Consider the following 26255-nt stretch of genomic DNA (forward strand, 5'->3'; position numbering starts at 1 on the left):
TGTGATATATGCCATCATGTGCCAGCAATGCCCCTCTGCTATATACATTGGCCAAACTGGACAGTCTCTATGTAAAAGAATAAATGGACACAAATCAGACATCAAGAATTATAACATTCAAAAAAAACCAGTCGGAGAACACTTCAATCTCTTTGGTCACTCAATTACAGACCTAAAAGTGGCAATTCTTCAACAAAAAAACTTCAAAAACAGACTCCAACGAGAGACTGCTGAATTGGAATTAATTTGCAAACTGGAGACCATTACATTAGGCTTGAATAAAGACTGGGAGTGGATGTGTCATTACACAAAGTAAAACTATTTCCCCATGTTCCCCATGTTCCCTCTCCCCCCCACACACTGTTCCTCAGACGTTCTTGTCAACTGCTGGAAATGGCCCACCTTGATTATCACTACAAAAGGTTTTTTTTCTCTCCTGCTGGTAATAGCTCACCTTACCTGATCACTCTCATTACAATGTGTATGGTAACACCCATTGTTTCATGTTCTCTGTGTATGTAAAATCTCCTCACTGTATTTTCCACTGCATGCATCTGATGAAGTGAGCTGTAGGTCATGAAAGCTTATGCTCAAATAAATTTGTTAGTCTCTAAGGTGCCACAAGTACTCCTTTTCTTTTTGCGGATACAGACTAACACGGCTGCTATTCTGAAACCTACCACTCTTTCTAGGGATACAACTGTCATCAAACATTTTCGTTATTTCTGCATAGCATTTCTCTCTCTCACCATCGTCTGTATGGAATGCACTGTGTATCTCTAGGGCTTCTGTGCCTGCCACTGTTAAGAGCAGAGCAATGTTTTGCTCTTCCTCCTGTTTATTTGCCCATGTGACTTTCATATACTGCTCAAATTGCTGTTTGAACCTTTTCCAGGCATATCCAGCATTTCCACTGATTCTCAAGACTGGCGGGGGGACGTTACTTAAAGTTGCATAGGCTTTGTAGCAGCCATTACAACATTACCTCTCACTGTGTCTTCCAAAATGCTGTGACTTCCACTCCTGGTACCATGAAATATCTGGCAAGTGAGAAGATCAGTGTCAAGATAAACCCGTTATTATGAACAGGACCTATGTACAGAAATTGGTAACAAACTTTCTACTGCTCTGTGGAGCTGCAGCCTGCAACTGTCCTGTCCTAGACTTCTTCATTTCTGCTCCTGCAGGAAGTGTGTCATAGGAAACCAAAAACTGCATCTAGAGTGTGCAGGAAGTTTGATACCCCTCCACTTCCTGGAGGAGTTACTTTTATAGCAGTGTCCTTTCAGAGTTCCAGCTCAGCTCCTGGATTTCACTCCTCCAGCTCAGGCTTCAATTCCAGATCAGTCAGTCTGCCCTCTGACTCATACAGCCAGCTCCTTTCAGCTTCAGCTGCTCTGGCAGTCAAAAGGTTCCTTGTCCCTCAGAAATCATGCACCTTTGTATGTTTCCCGTACCTTCTAGCCTGTGGTTTTCAAAGCTAGCACTAACACCTTGTTTCTTTGTTCCTCCTCCTGTTTCTTTTCCCATTTTCCACTCTTCTGCAGACAAGCTGCAGAGAACTGGTTTTACCCCGACTACAGCCATTCCATTGTTCTGCTATTGCAAGGTCTATTGAGCTGTTGATCATACTTAATGACCATCGTATTCAGAGGCAGACACCGAGGCGCCAGTTCCCCCTCTGTAACCCAAGCAGTATGATGCAAGAATACAGCAAAAGACAGCCCTAATGCATAAACAGAGACAATTCATAATAGCAAACAGAATTAATAAGTTGTATGTAGACAGGTCCCCCAAATCATCACACCATTCTATAGAATTCTATAGCATCAATGTTATACTTTGTTCCATTTCAAAGGATTGTTCAAAAACACCAAAGAAATTTGCCTTTTCCTTATTAAATTGGATAGGGCTATTCCAGCAAAGAGGAGTAGGAAGAAGGTTATGGGTTTGATTTCAGAGCATGAAATGTCTGGTTTCCTGTCCTTACATGACTCAGGCTACCTCCTACAGAGTGACTGTCTGGTCCCACAGTCCAATTAAATATTTACTGAATGTCTACAGATGCTGCTTCTTCAGACATAACCGCTGTGTTGAAGACCCTCAAAGATGCACCACACTAATGATCAGAACACCAAAAGTTCTGGACTAGTTACTGTGGTAGCATGGGGCCTCTGGGTTGCTTTCTTTTAAAACATCCCTATGAAGCTCATTAATGCTGTGGTATCCCATGAAGGTATGAGGGAAAAGTGTATTCCTCTAGGGTCAGAGCTGGATGGATGGCTAATTAACCCCATGTGCTGCACCTGAGAAAAGACCAGCAACTTAATTGGCTGATCCTCATAAAAGGAGGAGCAGGAAATAGGAGAGAGAAGTAGGTTGCAATACCTGCCATCGGCTGGAGCAACTGCTGGGAGGAGCAACTCCAAGAAACAGAGGGACAGAAGGGGGAATGGGGAAAGTCCTGTTATCACAAAGGGCTCTGAAGCAAGAAACAGGAACTTTTGGGTTGATGAACAGGAACTTTTGAGGTAAGGGACAGATTTGGGGGAAAGGGACTCAACCAGTAAAAACTTTGTGGAGAAAGGCTGTGAATTTTTCATTCTGTTTTTGTTAAGAAGGCTTGAAATAAAAACCACAGCAATTAACCGCACACTACCCTGTCTGGATTCTGTGAGAAGGCCCCAAGCAGCATTCCCTCAAGGAGTAAGCTGGCTCTGCAGGCACCACTCTGTGTCCAGCCAGAAGAGGGCACTATAAGGTAAGCCCAATCCTTCACATACCTGCATAACAAGTATTCCAGGTACTATCCAGCAATGGGTAGACTAAAAAAAAAGGAAATGGCAGCTGGTGGCCAGCCTCAAGTTGCATCCATTTGAGAACAGTGATATGCTGAAGGCAAATTGTGTATTTCTTCTACCAGCTGAAGAGTGGGTTGAGCTGATTTCCCTGCTTCCTATGGTATTCACATGAGTCTCTGCTCACTTGTAAATCTTTCCTGCCAGAGGTGACTTTTCTCTGTGGGGTGCTATCAATACACCCGGTGTATTCTTCAGGTACAAAGTATAAGCTTTTCCAGCAAATGGACTTGACAGAGATTTGTTTGAAAAGTAGCGTTGAGCTTCTTGCACTCTTGGTGGTGGTGGTTTTTGGTCTACTGCTCTCATGAGTACTATATATTAGGGCTGTCAAGCGATTAAAAAAAATTAATCACGATTAATTGCGTGGTTAATCACACTGTTAAACAGTGATAGAATACCATTTATATAAATGTTTTCTACATTTTCAAATATATTGATTTCAATTACAACACAGAATACAAAGTGTACAGTGCTCGCTTTATATTTATTTTTGATTACAAGTATTTGCACTGTAAAAAAACAAAAGAAATAGTATTTTTCAATTCACCTAATACAAGTACTGTAGTGAAATCTCTTTCTCATGAAAGTTGAACTTACAAATGTAGAATTATGTACAAAAAACCCTGCATTCAAAAATAAAACAATCTAAAATTTTAGAGCCTGCAAGTCCACTTAGTCCTACTTCTTGTTCAGCCAATCATTCAGACAAAGAAGTTTGTTTACATTCGCAGGAGATAATGCTGCCTACTTGTTTACGTTACCTGAAAGTGAGAACAGGCATTCTCATGGCACTGTGATAGCCGTCGTCCCAAGATATTTACGTGCCAAATGTGCTAAAGATTCATATGTCTCTTCATGCTTCAACCACCATTCCAGGGGACATGCATCCATGCTGATGACGGGTTCTGCTCAATAACAATCCAGAGCAGTGCGGACCGACGCATGTTAATTTTCATTATCTGAGTCAGATGCCACCAACAGAAGGTTGATTTTCTTTTTTGGTGGTTCAGGTTCTGTAGTTTCTGCATCGGAGTATTGCTCTTTTAAGACTTCTGAAAGCATGCTCCACACTCAGATTTTTGGAAGGCACTTCAGATTCTTAAACCTTGGATCGAGTGCTGTAGCTATCTTTAGAAATCTCACATTGGTACCTTTTTAGTGTTTTGTGACATCTGCAGTGAAAGTGTTCTTAAAATGAACAACATGTGCCGGGTCATCATCCGAGACTGCAATAACATGAAATATGTGGCAGAATGTGGGTAAAACAGAGCAGGGGGGACATACAATTCTCCCCCAAGGAGTTCAGTCACAAATTTAATTAAGGCATTAATTTTTTAATGCACATCTTCAACATAGAAGCATGTCCTCTGGAATGGTGGCCGAAGCATGAAGGGGCATACGAATATTTCGCATATTTGGTACGTAAATACTTTGCAATGCCAGCTACAAAAGTGCCATGCAAATGCCTGTTCTCACTTTCTGATGACATTGTAAATAAAAAGAGGGCAGCATTATCTACTGTACATGTAAACAAGCTTGTTTGTCTTAGCGATTGGCTGAACAAGAATTAGGACTGAGTGGACTTGTAGGCTCTGAAGTTTTACACTGTTTTGTTTTTGAGTGCACTCATGTAACAAAAAAAATGTACATTTGTAAGTTGCGCTTTCATGACAAAGAGATTGTACTACAGCAGTTGTATGAGGTGAATTGAAAAATACTATTTCTTTATCATTTTTACAGTACAAATATTTGTAATAAAAATAATGTACACTTTGATTTCAATTACAACACAAAATACAATATATATGAAAATGTAGAAAAAATGTCAAAATATTTAATAAATTTCAATTGGTATTGTTTAACAGTTCAATTAAAACTGTGATTTTTTTAATCACAATGAATTGTTTAGTTAATTGCATGAGTTAACTGCAATTAATCAACAGCCCTACTATATATATATATATATATATATATATATAATAACTAATTGGATGGATTCCTGGCATGCAAAGGGCAGCAATGGACCTGGAATTATAGCTCTGGTATTCATTAGTAATATACAGAGTCAGGGGCTTTATAAGCATTCCTGTGAAACTGTTTGCTCTTACCGGTAGGCACAGTTACTGCATGATTGGGACAGACAACTAAGGCCCATTATTATTACTAGTAGTAGTACAGTGTTAGTGCCTATGAGCCCAGTCTTGGACCAGAACCCCACTGTTCTAGGCATTGTACAAATGCAGAAGAACCAAAAGAAAGTCCCTGCCCCCAAATAATTCACAATCTAAGTATAAGAGAAGACTCAACAGATAGATACAGACAGAGGGAGCCCAAGGAGACAATACTGGTCTGCACGATGGGCAGCCTAGCCATAGGTCAGCAGCCTAGCCATTGTCATGTTTCTTGTAGACATCATGGTAAAAGAGACTTTTAAGGAGGGATCTGAAGTAAGATAATGTGGTAGCTGGATAATCTGTCCAATCTGGTTGAGAAATTTGGGCCAGTATATCTGACTACATGACTCCTTCATGAAACACTTTTGAGTCAGTCATTGACCAAATGTGGAGGATTAAGAAAAAGCAGGGAGGTTAAATCCATTCCTCACAACTTTCCTCCAGGTTGGTGGGTAGCATCATCTTTGCCGAACCACTTAACGCAATAGCTGACAAAGTGTGTATGTGGCGGGGGGGAGTTAAATCCTCCTCCTCCCGTGTGATTAGCATTTTCAAGTGGAGCTGAGTTAGTTGAAGCAGATGGTTTACCTTTTCTGGTAGTGCTTCTAGTTGGACAGATGAGACTTATATCATTTCTACATCTTACTCTCTCTTGCGGTGCTTACGAAGTCGTTCCAAATTTTATGCACTGTGTTTTGACTTATTTAATGCAGACGTACTTTTCCAGCAGTAAACATGATTACCCAAATACTTTAACTAGAGCGCTTCTGCTTTTCTCTCTGGTATAATTAGTCACACTGCACTCACATTGTATTTAGGGGGAAAAAACACACATGGCACATCTTGCAAATGTGCCTATATTCCCATACAGCTGCCGTCTTCATTTTATTCTTTTCAACTGCTTATAGTACTAAATCGCTGCAGCTGGGCAGCAAAATGAGCAAAGTTGCTAGGGCACTTCGCTTTCCTTTCCTTTGCAAAATCCACCCATCCAGGTATTGAGGGACAGCCTCTGATTAGCAATAGCTTAACATGGGGCTAAGTTTTCTTGGATTCGAGCATTGAATTACTTGGCAGGATATCTATTAGGTTTGAATTTCAAAGCCAAAAGAGTGATCTGAGATCGCATACTAGCAGTTCCGCAGTGGTAATTTCCATGTTAAAAGAATACTTATCACCAGCACCACAGCGAAAGAGGCAGCTTTACACAGAAAGGGCCTCTTCTGAAATTAATTTGGTGTTTGGTTTATTAAGGAGCAGTTTCCAAATGCATTTTTTCCCCTGTAAAGAGGACTCTCTTGTAATTTTCCTCTGATTTTTTTTTTTAATGTCCAAAGACAAGCAGTTAAATGTTCACAAAATTCTACTGAGAGGCATTTCATTATGCAGCACCACCACACCTTCTGTCCCTGCCCATTAAAAAAGAGTAGGCAGAAATGATCTAGGTCAAGGAGTTCGTCTTGATCTGTTTGGAGTCACTGAATTCAGTGGAAGTGTTGCCTGTGAGAGGATTGCAGAATTGGACTCTTTTGTTTCAAGGAATGGCTCATATTCTGGTGTAATTTAGGGGTATGAAAAAAGGATGCATACTTTTAAAAGTTACCATTTTCACAAAGTAGGCACTTACAAATGAAAATAAAAAATTACATTGCAAGATCAGCCTGAATAATATTGCCTTGTGGATAGACCACTGCACCAACAGTCAGAATCCCTGGGTTCTTATTCCTGCCTCCTGCTGTGGTACCTCAGACAAGTCACTTCCCCTCTCGTCCTTCATGTGTCTTGTCTGTTTAGCGTGTAACCTCCTCAGGGCAAGGACTATCTCTAGCACAGTGCAATCCCAATCTCAGGGCCCTGCTATAATATAAACAAAAGCTTTTATAAATCAGGCTCCATGTTGACATGAGAAAACAAAGGTCATGTTCTGCTTCTTTTCATAGTTGCAAATCACTTTCTGCTCTGGACAAAGGGGCATGAAACCTTCATGAAGTTCCTTTCATGGAGCTTCTCACAGATTGTGTTCCTTTCTCCCGCCTCGATGGAACAATATCAGCAACCCCTCAGAGAATGGCAGCATCATAATGTCACAGTTAAATGAAAACCTTATGAGAAACATGGAAGCTACTCCAGAATTGACTCCAAAATCATTTCACTTCTGCTGACAACACCATGGACTTCCAATGATCACACAGACTCTACAAATGTTAATAAATTAGGCCTCCTAGTAACAGATAAGCCACACTGGGAGACCCAGAAAATGGAGTATCTTCTCCCCTAAGGTAATGTTGAGGGAGGTGATTCTGTGCAACAGGAACAGGATAGAAGAAAGAGCAACAATGGGAATAGGGTTAGGGAATGAGGAGGGCGAGGAATAAGAAATGAGATCTGAATGTAGGCAATAGTAGAATTCAGGACATTGAAAGTGTGAACTGGTTTGGTTTCCAGCTATGAGTTTGTCAGTTCTTAGCTAATACCTATGGCCTTGGCACTTGGTTTACCAGAGTCACTTGTAACGTCTATATTCCATGCTACAAAATGAAATGTTTGTTTTATAATTATAGAAATGCCTGCCCTGAACTTGTGAACTCAGATGGGAAGAGTCTCCCCACTCCCATCCCGGAGGATAATCAAAAATTAAGTGTGCCATGGTAGGACAAGAGCTTTGTTCATTGCCCCATCCACCCATGGAGAAGTATGTGCAGAAGTCCTCGTCCCATCGGTTTCAATGCTGAAAGAAGGAAATAAAAATAGCTAACATGAAGACTTTTCATCTCTATGCTCTTTAGACTCTCACAAGGGCTGGAGATAAGAAACAAAAAGCAGAGATCCCCAGGGTCGACCTGGGATAAGCCCTAAAAAAACATTCAATACTGACAGATTATTACCTCTGTCACCTTTTGAATCACAGACTGCAACTCATTTGTACATATATGCTTGCTTGCTTGCTTTAACTTCTAAATAACTCTTAGTATTTTTTCCTAGTTAAACTAAAGATTTATTATTACAGGATTGGTTACAAACATTGTCATTGGTGTGAGATCTAAGGTACAAAGTGATCTGGGGTAAGTGACTTGTCTCTTGGGGCCAGGAGCAACCTGAAAAACCACAAACATTTTGTGATTTTTTTTTTTTTTTTTTTTTTTTATATGAGTGACCATTTGTCACTAAGTCCAGCTTGCCTGGGTGGCAAGATAGACTGGAGAGCCCAAGGAGACTCCATGGTAAGACTGTTAGAATGATCTAGGCGTTCACATTTGTTACTGGATTGGTAAAACATTGTTGTAAAACACACCACCAGTTTGGGGTGTCTGCTCTGCTTTTGACAGTCTGCCCTGAAGTTGACACTTGCACTTGAGCTACTCTAGGCAGCATGTCCAAAGGCCAGGATAAGATATTTAAACATGGGACGGCAGGCAAGGAAAAGCCAATGGGAGAGATAAGCAAGCCCCATGGACCTCGAGGAGGATCCCTGTGCCACTTGAATTTGGAGAAGGTGTTTGCAAGTTCGTCAACCATTCTTGTAATTTAAACCAATTAATTATTTTACAAAGGTGACATCTTTTTTAAACATAAAGATATTCGGTACCTAAAGAGAATCCTGCGGCACATAGTATAAATGAACTTAATACTAATTTTAAAATTAAAATTATTTAGAAGAGCACCCAGAAGGTAGGCTGGGTAACATAATGTGTCTTGTTTTGTTTTTTTCATTTTTTCCCTACAGTATCTCTGTATTTATGTTTCTTCTGCTCCATTTTCTCCCTCTTTTTTCCTTTAGATTCTTCCCCTAATCTGTTCTCTTTTCACAGTTTCCCTAAACAGAACACAAACCTAGCAAACATTAAGTTTGAACTTTCAATCCCACCATGGTAGAGTGATTTCAAAATGAGGCTGTCTGTCGCTGCATGTAAACAAGTTGAATAATTTCATTATTTTCAGGCTTTGCCCGTACAGCAGAATAATTCACACTACTTCGGGGAAATGACACCTGCTAATTAACCACAAGCAGAAGAATTGCTTTATCAGCCATTGTAAGTCATTTTTCTCCTCCATTTTTTAAAAATACGTTTACTCTTGTATCAAGATGTTTCCATGAATCATCCTGTTGAGAAAATTTATCACTTGGGATGGTCTCAGCCATAAGCACTTTTATATTTCATAGAGTTTAATGCTAGAAGGGACTATTAGTTCATATAATCTGCCCTCATGTAGCCCATTACATTTCACTCCGATACTCCTGTAGGCTACAGGCTTTAGTTAGACTAAAGCCCTTCAGTCATCAGGAGACTCAACTGTGTGCTACAGGCACAGAAAAGGAGAGATGATGGTGCCACTAATGCCTGAGACCCCTACAATTGATTAGGTGAGATATGCCCAGATAATCCCATCAGATGACCCACACCCTATGCTGCAGAGGAAGGTAAAAAACCTTCAAGGTCCCTGCCAATCTGAACTGGAGGAAAATTCCTCACCCACCTCAATTAGTCGATCAGTACAATCCTGAGCATGTGAGCAAGACACACCAGCCAGGCATCTAGAAAGAAGATTCTCTGTACCTCCTCAGATCAATGGTCCAGCCTATCAGCATCTCCAGCTCTGGCCAATCTCTGATACTTCAGAGGAAGGTGGAAAAAATAAAAAAAAATTACATCTCGCTAATTGTGTAGCAAGGGAAAACATTCCTTCCTGACCCCTGCAGGCAACTGGCTGAAGCCCCGAAGCATGAGATTTGATTATAATCATTGTCTTAATGTAGAGCTTTAAGTGCTGTGAGCATGTTGCAGGCAATTCAGGCATTCCTGTTCTCTCCAGGGCCCATGAAGTAAGGGGATGAACCTGGGAATTCATAGATCCACAAATTCCAAGGCCAGAAGGGACCAACACAACTACCACCCCCCTACACACACACACACACACAGGCAGTAGCATTTCTCCCAAAAACGTTATTAAAGCATATCTTTTAGAAAAGTATCTAATTTCATTTTAAAGATTCCAAGATGGTGAGTCTACCACCTCCCCTGGTAAATGGTTCTGTTGTTTAATTACCTTCATAGCAAGGATATTGCTTCTTGAATTTGTCTGACTTCAACTTTCAGCCATTCAGTCTTGGTATGGCTCTGTCAGCAAGAGTGAAAATCCCCAACTATCAGATATCTTTTCCATGTGTAAGTACTAGACATAGTGATCAAGAAACCTCGCAACCTTCTCTTTGATATGCTGAATAAGTTGAGCTCCTTAAGCCTCATATTATAAGGCTTCAGAGGAGTAGCCGTGTTAGTCTGTATCAGCAAAAACAACAAGGAGTCCTTGTGGCACCTTAGAGACTAACAAATTTATTTGGGCATAAGCTTTTGTGAGCTATAACCCACTTCATCAAATGCATGGAATGAAAAATACAGTAGGCCGGTATAAACGTACAGCACATGAAAAGATGGGAGTTGCCTTACCAAGTGTGTGTGTGTGGGGGGGGGGTCAGTGCAAACGAGGCCAATTCAATCAGGGTGAATGTGGCCCATTCCCAACAGTTGACAAGAAGGTCTCTAAGGTGCCACAAGGACCCTTCTGTGCCACACCACTGCACTGAGAGTTCATATTTAAGTGATGATCTACGATGACCCCTAAACCCTTCTCTGAATCACTGCTTTCCAGGACAATCTCCCATCTTATTGGTATAACCTTTGTTCTTGGTTTGCAGACATATTATCTTGTATTTGACTATATTAAAATACATTCTCTTGGATTATGATTGTTTAATCAGACAATTCAGAACATGTTAACAGAAATATGTCCTCCTCATTGTTTACTATCCCACCAACCTTTGTCATCTGCAAACTTTACCAGCAAAGGTTTTATATCCTCATTTAGATCATTGATTAACAATATTGCATAACATTGGCCTAAGAACAGATCCCTAGGAGACCTTGCTAGAAAAAGCTCTGCTTACTGGTAGCTCCCCATTAACACCAATATTTTGAGACTTGAGCCTGTTTTTAACCTATCTAATGTTTGGGTTATTCATTCCATATTATTGCAAGTTCTTTAATCACAATGTGATGCGATACTCAGTCAAATGTCTTGGAGAAATCCAAGTATATCATATCAACACACTTGTCTTTATCAACCAGACCTGTAATAGTATCCAAAAAAGACAGCTGGTTTGCCTGAGGCCTACCTGCCTGAGGAGGTCAGGAATGGGGTATAAAGAGCCTACAGGCAGCAACTGAGATCAGAGCCCCAACATGCTAGGTGCTGTACAGATGTACAAACTCTTCCCCAAAGGGCTTACATTCTAGATAGACAAAACAGACAAAGAGTGGGAGAAAGAGAATATGTTATCCACATTCTACAGATGAGGAATTGAGGCAAAGAGACGGTACAGTTCTTGCCCGAGATTACACAGAATGTCTGTGGCACAGCTTGGAATTGAACCCAGATCTCCCAAGTCCTACTCCAGTACACAAAGTACAAAATTATCCCTTCCTCTCTGCTTCTGCATTCTAAGGCCTTACAGAATTGCTGGTTCATTTGTGTTAAAAGGAACCTTTTAAATCCCTAATAAGCCCTTCTTCCAATTCACTTGTAACTTGGGTATAATAGGTACGAGATTTGTAGAAAAAGTTCTGGCAAGATGCTGTGTTGACTGAAGCCTTTTTGGTACTCCATAGGAGGGGAAAAGTTAACCAAGACAACAAATTCCATGTTGCTTGGGAATCAGCAGAGAGGGAGAAAGAGCCCAGAGCTTGCTTGCTCTTTCCCCACTAATGTAACAGCTCTGTGGACTGGGAAGTGTTGCTTCCTGGAGCACACTGGAAAGAAATGACCAAGTTCTAAACGTGAAACAGAGAAAAGAAAGTGAGTTCAGTCATTAATGGCAGGCAAGCTGAGTGGAGAATCACAAAGTGGTTAGAGCTGAGCACTGGTTCTTTGGTAATAGGGAGAAGCAAACAGGGCCTTTGAGAAAAGGTGATTAAACCACAGGAAAAGAAATTAAGGGAATGTTTATTGTTTGAGAACTTGAAACACTTCTCCTGGAGAGGACTTGGTGAGGGGAGGAAAAAAGCTGCAGCCATCCCAACCATATCATACATGAACCAGGATCAGCAATAATATCTACCTACTGGGATATAATCCATTACCATTACATGGATGAATACCGATGCTCACCTTTACCTGATCAGACACTTGCAACACCAACGGCCAATGATAGAACACTAGCTGGGGAGCGCTCTGAGTTACTACAGAGAATTCTTTCCGAGGTGTCTGGCTGGTGGATCTTGCTCAGGGTCTAACTGATAGCCATATTTGGGGTCAGGAAGGAATTTCCCCCCAAATCAGATTGGCAGAGACCCTGGGAGTTTTTTGCCCTCCTCTGCAGCATGGATCACGGATCACTGGTATGTTTAAACTAGTGTAAATGGTGGATTCTCTGTAACTTGAAGTCATTAAACCATGACTTGAGGACTTCAGTAACTCAGCCAGAGGTTAGGGATCTATTTCAGAAGTGAGTGGGTAAAGTTCTGTGGCCTGCAATGTCCAGGATGTCAGACTAGAAGATCATGATGGTCCTTTCTGACTTTAAAATCTATCAGTCTGTGAAAAAAGCTAATGTGGTCTTGGGATGCATCAGGAGAGGTATTTCCAGGAGGGATAAGGAGGTTTTAGTACCATTGTACAAGGCACTGGTGTAACCTCACATGGAATACTGTGTGCAGTTCTGGTCTCCCATGTTTAAGAAGGATGAATTCAAACTGGAACAGGTACAGAGAAGGGCTACTAGGATGATCCGAGGAATGGAAAACTTGTCTTATGAAAGGAGACCCAAGGAGCTTGGCTTGTTTAGCCTAACTAAAAGAAGGTTGAGGGGAGATATGATTGCTCTCTATAAATATACCAGAGGGATAAATACTGGAGAGGGAGAGAATTATTTAAGCTCAGCACCAATGTGGACACAGGAAGAAATGGATATAAACTGGCCACCAGGAAGTTTAGACTTGAAATTAGATGAAGGTTTCTAACCATCAGAGAAGTGAAGTTTTGGAATAGCCTTCCAAGGGAAGCAGTGGGGGCAAAAGATCTATCTGGCTTTAAGATTAAACTCGATAAGTTTATGGAGGAGATGGTATGATGGGATAACATGATTTTGCTAATTAATTGATCTTTAAATATTCATGGTAAATAGGCCTAATGGGCTGTGATGGGATGTTAGATGGGGTGGGATCTGAGTTACCCAGGAAAGAATTTTCTGTATTATCTGGCTGGTGAATCTTGCCCATATGCTCAGGGTTTAGCTGATCACCATATTTGGGGTCGGGAAGGAATTTTCCTCCAGGGCAGATTGGAAGAGGCCCTGGAGGTTTTTCGCCTTCCTCTGTAGCATGGGGCATGGGTCACTTGCTGGAGGATTCTCTGCTCCTTGAAGTCTTTAAACCACGATTTGAGGACTTCAATAGCTCAGACATAGGTGAGGTTTTTCGCAGGAGTGGTGGGTGAGATTCTGTGGCCTGCGTTGTGCAGGAGGTCAGACTAGATGATCATAATGGTCCCTTCTGACCTTAGTATCTGTGAATCTAGTCTATGTATCCTTATAACAGACTCTGAGCAACAACCAGAGAGGACTTTGTTAAACAGTTCCAATTTTCTCAACAACAACAAAATATATTGCTAGAAAGTAATTATAATGTTAACAGTAGAGATGATATGACAAGGTAGGACAGACCCCTCTATTTAGGTTGCCTAACACTTTCCATTAGGAAGGATTATTCTAATCTTGGTCTTTGAGAAACTCTAACACATCCTTTCAGAGTGGTAGCCATGTTAGTCTGTATCAGCGCATCCATTGTTTGCAGCAAGCCTTTGGAATTTGGCATGGGGAATCCCCTCAGGCTTTAGAAGTGCCTCCTCTTTGTCCTGTGAAATTCCATTCAGATTTATTTGAGTTGTAAAGTGTTAAAAATTGCCTATTGTTTTCTTACCTTGTGGTCCTCTGGAAAATTTTGGCAGCGTGTCAAAATCACTAAACATTCCAAAGATGCTGTCCTACTCTGCCTCTAAAGCAACAGCAGCTGCCACTGTCACTGTGCAGAGGATGATGGGGAGAGAGAGCCAGGTTTCCGTACTCCTCGCACCTGAACCCGCCTGGCATATGGTTCCAGCATCCCTTCCCATCCTTGAGGCACTGCACAGGCAGGAGCTCTACCAAATTGGTGTGTATGTGTGCGTGTGTGGGGGGAATACAGGAGAAAGTCAAGCTGAATGCCACCTGTAAATCCTTCTGGGCCCAGCACATGGTCCATGTCACCACTCTGGGGGGCACTGGTCCCTCTAAACTGTGCGCGTGTGCACACGCACACAGATCCTAAACCCCGCATGCACAAAAATTTGCACAGAAGCACAACAATTTGCACAGAAGACATTTTTTGTGCACACGGCCTGTCAAAAATTAGAGGGAACATTACTGGGGGGACCAGATGGGGCAAGGGCCCTCATCTCCCATTGTGCACGGGAGGAAAGGATGGGTCAGGCTCACCCTCCCCTGACTACCATCTGTACTTGGCACATGGTGTATGGGAACATGTAATTATAATGTTAACAATACAGATTATAGGAGAAGCTAGGACTGAAGACTCAGGGTTCAGTTGTACAAAATAGAATTGCTTTCCACCTTTGCCCTTGAAAGCTTCCAAGGAAACTGTATACAAAAACTCTTAAAAGTTTATTTAGATTGAAAAGAGAGACAAGGTGGGTGACATCATGTGTTTTACCTCTGGACTATCTCTGTTGGTGAGAGAGACAAGCTTTCCAGCCACACAGAGCTCTTCCTCAGGTCTGGAAAAGGTACTCAGGGTCACAGCTAACTGCAGGTGGAACAGATTGTTTAGCATAAGTAGTGAGCACATAGTCTAAGGGCCCATTCAAGGTAGAGTGGCCCGTTAACACCTCTGCGGTCATAGGACAAAAATAGGGGGTTAGTGGGTTTCAGGTTGTTGCAATAAGCCATAAATTCAGTGTCTGTTCAGTCCATGATTTTTGGGGTCTAGTAGAGTTATGAATTTAAGCTCCCATCTCATCTTTTGAAAGTGTTGTGCAGGTTTTCTTTGAGGATGAGAACTGATAAGTCACATATAGAATCATCTCTTTGTGAAAAGTGTTCGCCCCCAGGTGATGTGGTGTTTTTGTCTTTTATCATTTTCCTGTATGAGTTCATTCAAGAGCATAGTGATTGTGTGGTTTCACCCACGTGGTTGTTATTGGGGTATTTAGTGCAGTGGATGTGGTACACCAAGTGTTGTGATAGGCATGTGCAAGACCTATGGATCTTGAAAGATGTGTTGTGGGGAATATTGATCACAGTAGCAGTGGAGATATAGGTTTTGCATCTGTTGTTCTGGCAGGGTCTAGACTTGCTTTGAGTTGGTGTGTCCTGGTCTGTGGGGAGCTTGCTTCTGATGGTAAGCTTGGAGAGGTTGTGGGGTTGTTTAAAGGCCAGAAGTCAGGATTCAGGAAAGATTTCTTTCAGGACGGGGTTCCCACTAAGTATGGTATACAGTTGTTTGATGACTAAGACCCCACTTAACTTGCGATATTGCAGATTCTGCAATATTGGGCTTCCACTGGAATTTTGACAATGGGCGCCCTGCCGTGTGCAGGGCTGACAGTGGGAGTCCTGGCTGCCCCAGGGCTGAGTGCAGGAGCCCCCGCACTGAGCCCCGGGCTCCTGACAGTAGAAAAATGTGGAAAAGTAATAATGGATCTTATTTCTGCAAATAACAAGGTCCATTATTACTTTTCTGCAATTTCCCATGGCTTGTCCATAACTCAGCTGCAATTTTTGGACAATCATCCCGTGGTGCAAGTAGGGCCTTATTGATGATACCCCATATGGGTTCCAGTGTGGGTTGGTGTATGACTGCAGAGGTGTTAACGGCCCACTCTACCTTAAATGGACCCTAAAATAATGTGATAACTACTTATGCTAAACAATCTGTTCCACCTTGCATTTAGCTGTGAGGCTCAACTACCTTTCCCAGACCTGAAGAAGAGCGCTGTGTGGCTCAAAAGCTTGTCTCTCACCAACAGAAGTTGGTCCAACAAAAGATATCACGTCATCCAAGTTGTCTCTCTAATCTCCTGGGACCGACATGGTTGCAACTACATTTTAGGTTGAAAAGTCCAGCACTGAAAAGTTTTGTAAATAACCAGTTGCCTGTGCACCCTTAATTAGACTTCATTGTGTGTATACCATCTTTAATTTCATAAAAAGAAAAGGAGTACTTGTGGCACCTTAGAGACTAACCAATTTATTTGAGCATGAGCTTTCGTGAGCTACAGCTCACTTCATCGGATGCATACTGTGGAAATTGCAGAAGACATTATTATATACACAGACACCATGAAACAATACCTCCTCCCACCCCACTCTCCTGCTGGTCATAGCTTATCTAAAGTGATCATCAAGATGGGCCATTTCCAGCACAAATCCAGGTTTTCTCACCCTCCGCCCCCCCCCACAGACAAACTCACTCTCTTGCTGGTAATAGCCCATCCAAAGTGACCACTCTCCTTACAACGTGCATGAAAATCAAGGTGGGCCATTCTTCAGCCCCCAACTAAAACCCCTCCAACGCATTATTAAGGATCTACAACCTATCCTGAAGGATGACCCAACTCTCTCACAAATCTTGGGAGACAGGCCAGTCCTTGCCTACAGACAGCCCCCCAACCTGAAGCGAAGACTCACCAACAACCACATACCACACAACAGAACCACTAACCCAGGAACCTATCCTTGCAACAAAGCCCGTTGCCAACTGTGCCCACATATCTATTCAGGGGACACCATCACAGGGCCTAATAACATCAGCCACACTATCAGAGGCTCGTTCACCTGCACATCCACCAATGTGATATATGCCATCATGTGCCAGCAATGCCCCTCTGCCATGTACATTGGTCAAACTGGACAGTCTCTACGTAAAAGAATAAATGGACACAAATCAGATGTCAAGAATTATAACATTCATAAGCCAGTTGGAGAACACTTCAATCTCTTTGGTCACGCAATCAGAGACATGAAGGTCGCTATCTTACAACAAAAAAACTTCAAATCCAGAGTCCAGCGAGAAACTGCTGAATTGGAATTCATTTGCAAATTGGATACTATTAATTTAGGCTTAAATAGAGACTGGGAGTGGCTAAGTCATTATGCAAGGTAGCCTATTTCCCCTTGTTTTTTCCTACCCCTCCCCCCCCCCGGCCTTCTGGTTAAACTTGGATTTATGCTGGAAGTGGCCCACCTTGATTGTCATGCACATTGTGGGGAGAGTGGTCACTTTGGATAGGCTATTACCAGCAGGAGAGTGAGTTTGTGTGTGTGTGTTTGTGGGGGGGGGGGGTGAGAAAACCTGTATTTGTGCTGGAAATGGCCCACCTTGATTTTCATGCACGTTGTAAGGAGAGTGGTCACTTTGGATAGGCTATTACCAGCAGGAGAGTGAGTTTGTGTGTGTGGTTTTTAGAGGGGGGTGAGGGAGTGAGAGAACCTGGATTCCTGCAGGAAATGGCCCACCTTGATTATCATACACATTGTGAAGAGAGTGGTCACTTTGGATGGGCTATTACCAGCAAGAGAGTGAGTTTGTCTGTGGGGGGGCGGAGGGTGAGAAAACCTGGATTTGTGCTGGAAATGGCCCATCTTGATGATCACTTTAGATAAGCTATGACCAGCAGGAGAGTGGGGTGGGAGGAGGTATTGTTTCATGGTGTCTGTGTATATAATAATGTCTTCTGCAATTTCCACAGTATGCATCCGATGAAGTGAGCTGTAGCTCACGAAAGCTCATGCTCAAATAAATTGGTTAGTCTCTAAGGTGCCACAAGTACTCCTTTTCTTTTTGCAAATACAGACTAACACGGCTGTTACTCTGAAACCTGTCATTATGCAAGGCACTTTAATTTCATAATCTCAGACTATTTTTTCAACAGGTCCCTTGCCTTATTCAATGTACAGGATGCATGCACAAAAGGACAGAATAGAGGTTGCACAGACAACAATAGATTTGGTATTTCCTAACTTTCAGGTGCTTGATTTTGCAATCTAAGTAAGTTCTTTGAGCATCATTTTTAGTGTTTCAGAGTAACAGCCGTGTTAGTCTGTATTCGCAAAAAGAAAAGGAGTACTTGTGGCACCTTAGAGACTAACCAATTTATTTGAGCATAAGCTTTCGTGAGCTACAGCTACATCTGATGAAGTGAGCTGTAGCTTACGAAAGCTTATGCTCAAATAAATTGGTTAGTCTCTAAGGTGACACAAGTACTCCTTTTCATTTTTAGTGTGTGATTTAAATATGAGGGGAGACATAAGGACAGCTTCTTGTGGTCTCTATGCAATCCAACATGTCCTTCCCCAGTAAACTGTGGGTTGGTCTCCTGGTTTTCTCTAATGTATTCTTGCAATAGACAGGTAAGGTGAAAGACCAAAGACATTGCAGACCCGTATATTACAACTGTAATTCCAATGCCCTGTTTAGGGATCTTATCCATAGTGCACAAGTCAGAGGGGAAACTATCCCCAAACCAAAATTCTTGGACCAATTCTCAAATGTGACTGCTGCTTTTTTTTTATGGCACAGTCCACTTGCCAGTTGACCCTGTGAAGTGACTCTGCAATGACTTTAGAAAACCCTGGGTTTTAGCCATTCCACTTGGGAGGAAGACTGTATGTTGTCATGGCAGCAGTTAGAATGAGAAGGGGATAAGTAGCAAAGGTGTTAAAAGGCAGTCAAAATAACAACTTGAAGATAACTAGGATTTGTTTTAACTACAGTTGGATGGGTAAGGTTAAGCCCCTATACTGACACCTAGGAACCCTGGTTCAGAAAAAAAAAATTAGGTCAAATGTGTCAGTACAGGATCAGTGGTAATAGGATTTGAACCAAGGATCATTCATATGGAGTGTAACATGATCTCAATAATCTGATCTACTGAAGATCATCTTGTTTTAGTATACTTCTCAATTCTCTACCACTTTGGTATTATCGACACCATAAGATGATAACTGTGACTCTGGGGTTCCTTGAGTAATAGATCTCAGTCTTAAACAGATTCCTTGGGCAGCAAGTGAGCATCCCTGGGCCTGGTAAACGCCAGTTCACGGGTTCAAATAAGTTTCTGTTTGACCTCCATGTGAGGATCATGTTGAAAGAGAGTGTTCCTGCTCTGCTCTTGTGAAAAGGAAACAGTCAAATCATTGTTGGCAAAACCCCAGAGGGAGAAAAACTATTCAGTTTCCATTGTAAATGGTACTCTGCTCTTTTTTTACATAAACTAACATATGAATGGGGTTAAGGCTGTTTAGTAGAGCTATGAGAGCCTCTTTGGTGAGCCATGGCTTTTGTACTCTTTCTATGGTTTCCAAAGCTTCTAAGTCTGAGGCAGAAGTCTAAAGTCAAAATACTGTATTTGTGTAACTCAGCATTTAATAGCCAAAGAGTCACTTAATCATGAAGTGGAGTCACAGAAACCCACAAGCTTTGAAGAGATTAGAACTGCAAAAATGCTTGCAACGTGTATTCTTAAAAAGTAATAGTTAACATATTCATCCAAATGACTAAATAAAGGCTACACGCCTGAGCAGTATTATTATGTGGTCAATGCGTGATCTGGCATTTAAAGTCCGTCACCACCGGTTTCACGAAATCTGGTCCTACAGATGACACTGCTACCCACACATGTCTAAGTATATATGTGTCTCTGTCTGTCTTTTTTTGCTCGAACTTGCTGTTTTATCCCAGGGCAACTGCCTCATCTTCATCAAGATGACAAGAAGAAAGTCGAGCAGTACAGAGCCACAAACCGCTTGAGAAATGCAAGCAGGGCATTGTTGCAACAGGGAAGTAGAAGGCATAACACAGAAGTCATGACTGTGCAACTCTTGCTCAGGTTGGTGATCAGTTACTCATGAGAATAGCCCATTAACTTATAAGGAACTATTCATGTGAGTAAAATTTGCAGAGCACCTGGAAAGATGAGGCTGCTGGTGAGGAATAGAAGAGGGGGAAGTTTATGGTCCTCCTAGGCACTTACTATAGTGAATAATCAGCATTTTTATTTGCAGCATGGTTTAGCATTGTTACCTTTGTCAATTTGAGCAAAAATGTCACCATGTTGCAGTGCACATGCTAGCTTGATACTGTGACATAAATATCACAAATATTGCCTAACCTTAGTGCAGACCCCACCAGTATGATTTTTAAGTCAAAATGTCATGTTGTGCCAACTTATTGTGTCTCATCAAAGTGGCATTTCTGTTGTGCCAGGAATAGTTTATACACACATGCACATACAACGTTAATTAAAAGAAAATCATCTCATTATGATGAAACATGATGTAGATTGGAGACTAAACACCATCATGCCATGATGTTCTATTGGAACATGATATTTTGTTGGCCTCAATATCATTTCATGGAACAACCATGGATCTGATGACTTCTCGAGGTCCCTTTCAGCCCTACATTTCCATGATTCTATGACACTGACATTAAAAATATAGTATTTATGTCTGCAAACCAATGGAATGCAGTGGTCACCATTACAAAATCAACATTTTCCAGCAAACGCAACAGTTACCTTCTTCTCAAAGTATATAGCAAAAGGCTTTGGTGCCTCCTATATTACTGTGCAGTAGCTGCTGACAGTTTAACAACAAGCACTGTAGAAACCGTTACAATAATATAAGTGACATGAGGAGACAACAGAGATATAATCTATTTTAGATGCAGAGATCAAACAGTGTGATTTTCAGAAAGGAATCAATCCCATTACAAATATGTTGTTGATTTACAAGGCAAAAATTGAAGTTTTTTAAAGTAACAATTAAAATTTAACTTCCTTAGGTATTTTAGGGTACTTTTCACAATACCATCAGAGAGCTGACAGCAACATGGTCAACAATCAGTTGAATGTGGATTAAACTTACTTTAATTTAAACATAGTCTGTTTTTGCACACTGTACTCATGCTTGTTTTGTCTTCTGGAAATGTAATAACATTCTTAACTCTTTATTAAGAAGCATGGTCTTAGCCTCGGGTAGATTTCTGCTCTTCTGTTTTGGAGCATATAAATCCAGTCACTCATGAACAGTCCTGAGTCAAAAGATATGAACAATATTACTGGCATGTACTGAGTGATATAGCTATTTTTCATAACTACACCCTGCGCCTATTATCACAGAGTCCCACAGGGAATGAATTACAGTACCTTCAGTAAATATGCATGGTAGATTTTTCCTAATCTTCTAACTCAAACTTTCATCCATAAATCTAAAAAAGAAATGATTTTTTTTTATTACTAATGGGTTTTCCATAGCCAGTGAAATAAGTGCCTTAATGAATATAAAATGGGTAGACTGAAATTCATTTATCTGGATTTAGTATATTTAAATACCAGAAAGATCAAGGAATTCATATTGGTCACTTAAAAGCTAATGAGACATCCAGGGTTTAATAAAAATCAACAGTTATTAGCTAATCAGTTCAGCTTGGTGATTATTGGTCTGCTATTGCAGGACAAGAATAATTAAATGGCAGTTAAGGTATGGGAAGAATGGTTAGAGACTGATACGTCTATAGAAATGGCAGACATTTAATAGGCATTTTATATGTTACTATAGCAACACACTTAAATAACTCACATAGCTGCACTATAGCAAAACAAGGGGCACAGGGCTCTTAATAAGGTGCAATCTCCTTTAAGCAGATCTATAAGCATTGCAGATGAACAGAACTCTAAACATTCCTCCATGAATATTCATGAAGTAAGTTGTTTTTTGTTGCCTGCCTAGTCAGCAGTCACAAAACACATGGTGTGTGTTGGCAGCATCTTGCCTAGGTAGAGGGCTATGGACTGAGGCAATGGCAGGAACCAGGACCTGTGAGGCTGACTGACATTTCCATCTGTAGCTAAGGCTGGTAATTAACAGGAAGGAGTGTGCCTGCAGCATTGCACCATCTGCTAGGGAAACGGCTCAATAAGAAAGGAGCTGGATATCATCTCAGTGGTGGCTCGATCTGGTTCCGACATGAGGCTGGGCATCTGTTAGCTGAGGAGATAGGCTATTAGGAAATTCGACTGGGAATGAACAACATGGAAAGAGCACTCTGACCTAGCCCATAAAAGCATCTCTTCAGAAATGGTGTCTTTTTATCTTACTTACACAAGTCTTCTGAAAACGGTTTGCCGAGGGACCATTATGGATCTGTTTGAAGTAACACAATGGTTTCAAAAATGCTCTTTTATTCCAACATGAAATTCTTGAAATCAGGATACAGCTGTAATCTTTTGACAATAGAGCTAATTTCAGAGTGAGGATATGAGGTTAAATTCCTTCTTTTTTTTGGGGGGGGGGGGGGGGAGGAAACAAAATTAACATTTAACTGTTGTACACTTCAGCTAAGAACACAGTCATCTACAATGCAGTGATCAAAACATAAAATGTAGGCACATACAGTGCATGCCAGATTTAAAAATCCATGGGTATGTTTTTGCATAATATTGCTAGTTTACAGAAAACCCTTTTTGGTGAGATGAACTTAACTCATTGAGGGTTTTGAGAGCAAGATTTTCAGGGGAAAAGGTTGTACTTCTGGCTTCAAAATACTTTAGCATTTGGAATAAAGACAATGCACATGCTTAGTTGTACAATTAAAAACATTCAACATGTAAATATATTATTAATAGTTATTCAAAAACAATAAAATGTAGCACTTTGAGTTTGACATATGACAGCCCTGCGGCCTGTACGGAAGTATGAAGCAGACAAAGGCAGTGTGAGACACCCCACACGCTCCTGCCACATCTTTGGGATGGATGCAGTCAGTCTTCAAGTCTTTTTCATCCTTTGCCCATAAGACTTCCAGCAAGGGTGCAAAGCGTGGCAGTGGTTTGTGGTGGTATTATGATTATTTATATTACAGCAGTGTTGGGAGGTCAAAATCAGAGCCCCACTGGGCTAGGTGCAGCACATACACATAGTAAGTGACAGTCCCAGCCCAAAGAGTTGACCTTTTAAACAGATGACAAAGAGAAGGGAAAAGGAAGTAGTATTACAAAACTGAGCTGAGACCACCAACTGATTTTAAACCAGCAGCTTTCTGAATAGCATGAGACAGCAACAACTTTCTGTCACTACCCAGACGGGATGGTTGGGCATTTAGAACCAAGAAATGAAAATCCATATCCCATTAGCAAAATTGGAAACCATCCACTCCCTTGTATTTTAAATAACTTTTACCAAGAGGTAAAATTGTTTTTCCCCAGCTTAACTATTTTTATTTATAACTTTTATTTCTCTCTGTTTTTAAATAATTTTGTACCTCTAAATATATAATTGAAATGATCATTGGACAATCAAAAGGGAGGTGGGGGAGCCAAAATTAACTAGACTGGACTTTTGCTCTTCTCACAGAATTGTCACATAATTTGGAATAACTGGCTGGAGGAGGACTAGGACTTCAGAATTGCTACATTCCAAGTTTTAAGTCAGGTGCACAGGCAAGGTTCCTCCCTTCAGAATAATATATCATTACTGTGCCCTGAATCCAGTGCTATAATTTCTCAGTGTTTATAAGCAGTACGAGTAAGATTGAGACTTTCTGTCTTGCCCTGAATAGTCAAGTTCCTTCCTTAGTTCTCCCTTGTTCTAGAGGGTGGGAAATAATCTGCTACTGGCTCATACTAGCAAGCAATTACTTGCCCCAGACTAAACTGCCCAGTGGATTGGAGATCAAGCCAAGGCTCCATCCCAATTGTTGTAGCTTTCAGCCCATTACCTACTCACAGAGGAAGTAGTGGCCCCACAGAACCTGCTCTCTTCTTTGCACATAGATAGACCAATGAAGTGCTGCAACCACACAGTGTCTGACTAAACAATTATCTGTGACAGACTACATGGGGTGAAAGATTGAGGGAGGTCACAGTAAACTTGGGCAGGCCACAGAACTTTTTGCAGCTATTTTTGTAAGTGCCTCCCCATGGGGAGCTGAACACAGCTAAATAGCTTATGGGTTATTCTTCTGAGGACTTTTGTACTCATGGAAGCAAAGGCAGACTCTCCAATGGTAAAAACTGGCCCTAGGCAGCCACAGAAGCAATTTTTGCAAACCTCTGGCTAATCGAGCAAATATACTATTGACTGAGGACTGACAACTGGGGGGCCTAGCTACAGCTGGTGAAATGGGCAAACCTTTTTAGTTTCTCAAATATCTATTTTCCTGCCAGCAGGTTCCTCACCATTCAATCAAGGGCAATATGTCCTCAATCAACAATTTTCATTTTTTTGTGCAACACTGTCCTTTAAAGCTTTCTGCAGCTGCTTGGCAACTGAACTGCTGCCAATAACCTCAGAGAGCCCTACCCCCACTGAACATATCAGTAGACTCCCTGAGCTCATTCACTCATGAAAACGTGACGTGATCAGAGATGTTCAGATAGGGCTATCAGAGGAAAGGTCTGCAAGATTCATTTGTGTGGGTGAGTGGGGCTTTTTTGGAAGTGAGGGAGGAGAGGAGACAGCTAAGAAATAAGACTCATGACCATTGAATGGAGAAGTTTTTGTGTGCTGACATTGTCACAAGTTTAGATGTGGAGGTAAGGTAGCCCAAGAAGGCTTTGGGGAAATGGAATTTCTGATGAACGCTAAATAATGTGTAATTTAAATACAAAACAATGCAATCTCTCGTTGCATAGGATTTTCCTAGAGACTGTAGGAAAAGAAGGGGGCAAGAGCATGATCCAAATCCTACTGAAAGACTTTCAGTGGGCTTTATGTCTATCCCCAAATGAGTACCCCATAGTGAAAGTGGTTTAACATATATAGCTGGGATTGTTTTGTCTGCCAAGCTAAAAGGTTGAATTTGGTTCCAGGTGATCCTAGCAATCAACTAACTAAGAGTTAACTTAAGGTGTCATATAGCTAAGATCTGCTGCTACTCAGCCCGTGGCCAGTCCCCAGTAGATCTATTTCAGCATCCAGTCCCCAGCTGCAAATATTCACTCTCTTTCTATCTAGACACATGCATCTAGAACCTGTGGGTCTGAAATGCCCCCCAGTCTTTCATGAGAGATAAGCCTCAAGAAACATCAATTTAATCAGTGCAATGGACTCTAGGTGGCTTTGGAAACTAAAGATACCATCTGCACTTCACTGAGCTAAACTAGGGACTCCCGATTCATAGACTTATTGGTGCACTGAGCAGATGTGCTAGAAGGAGAGCCACAATTACTATTATTTATTGTTCGGATTGCAGATACACTCACAGTATCCTAGAAGACAACAGTGGCTGCAATGAGGAGCTTACGCTGTAGGGCAAGAGGAGTATGTATCTTCCTGTCCTCACCTACAATGGACATGTACACACGGCTCGACCTGTGTGTTCAATTAAATGTAAAAGTTAATGGTTCCAGATTCTCTGCCTTAAAGGGTTCAGCTAACAGACACCAATAACAGACCATCTGTGCTTCCATGTTTATAATCCATTACAGACAATAATGGGTTTATCACAAAGAAAGGAGAGGGGAAAACCCTCAGTTAGGACGCATCTGAAACAAAAGTTAGGATTCACAGCAAATGGACTTAGAATTGTGTCTAGTGGGTTAGAATGGCACAAACAATTGCGATGGACAAACTTTAAAGGTCTACACTTGAATGTCTGGCTCCTTGGGATAAACGAAATGTTTTGAACCTTCTTTTAAAAAAAACACCAACACAATTTGGGACAAATTGATCTGACTGGCAATCTCTGCTTGAGGCGGGTATGGGACTGGAGTGTCAGTTATGTTGCAACTCCAAGGTACGCTGGCAGAACTATGTGGGAAAAGCTTGCATAGCACTTGCCCCTACTATATATGGGTCTAGCTAGTGCCATTAGCCACTCATTTTCATGAGCACTAAAGTCACCCATAACATTATGAATAAAAAACCCAAAACAATGTAATAGCTCCAAATATCAGCAATTTATATCTGACCAGCAAGAGGAAAAAGATAATATATACAAAACTTTAAAATGCTTAAACTCCACACTTTGGGTCCACTCCATGCAGAGCAGAGAATTCACATGCATAGCAGCATTTCACTATTCAAAGAAGTATCATGCAATATATATGTACAGAGCCCCAAATGCTACAGAGGTTAAAAAAGGGAAAAATAAAAGCTGAAGGTTTGCTC

At 41.3% G+C, this 26255-nt stretch overlaps 1 long non-coding RNA gene across 1 annotated transcript; it reads left to right on the forward strand.

The window, feature by feature from the left end:
• The first annotated feature begins 2389 nt into the window (after window positions 1–2389).
• Window positions 2390–25497, forward strand: LOC122464935. The gene is made up of 5 exons (XR_006289381.1): window positions 2390–2531; window positions 2622–2761; window positions 8975–9066; window positions 19825–19972; window positions 25339–25497. It is a non-coding gene; the product is annotated as an uncharacterized LOC122464935 (long non-coding RNA).
• The last annotated feature ends 758 nt before the right edge of the window (window positions 25498–26255 follow it).

The sequence above is a fragment of the Chelonia mydas genome, chromosome 3, assembly GCF_015237465.2.
Source record: "Chelonia mydas isolate rCheMyd1 chromosome 3, rCheMyd1.pri.v2, whole genome shotgun sequence".
Taxonomy (NCBI): domain Eukaryota; kingdom Metazoa; phylum Chordata; order Testudines; family Cheloniidae; genus Chelonia; species Chelonia mydas.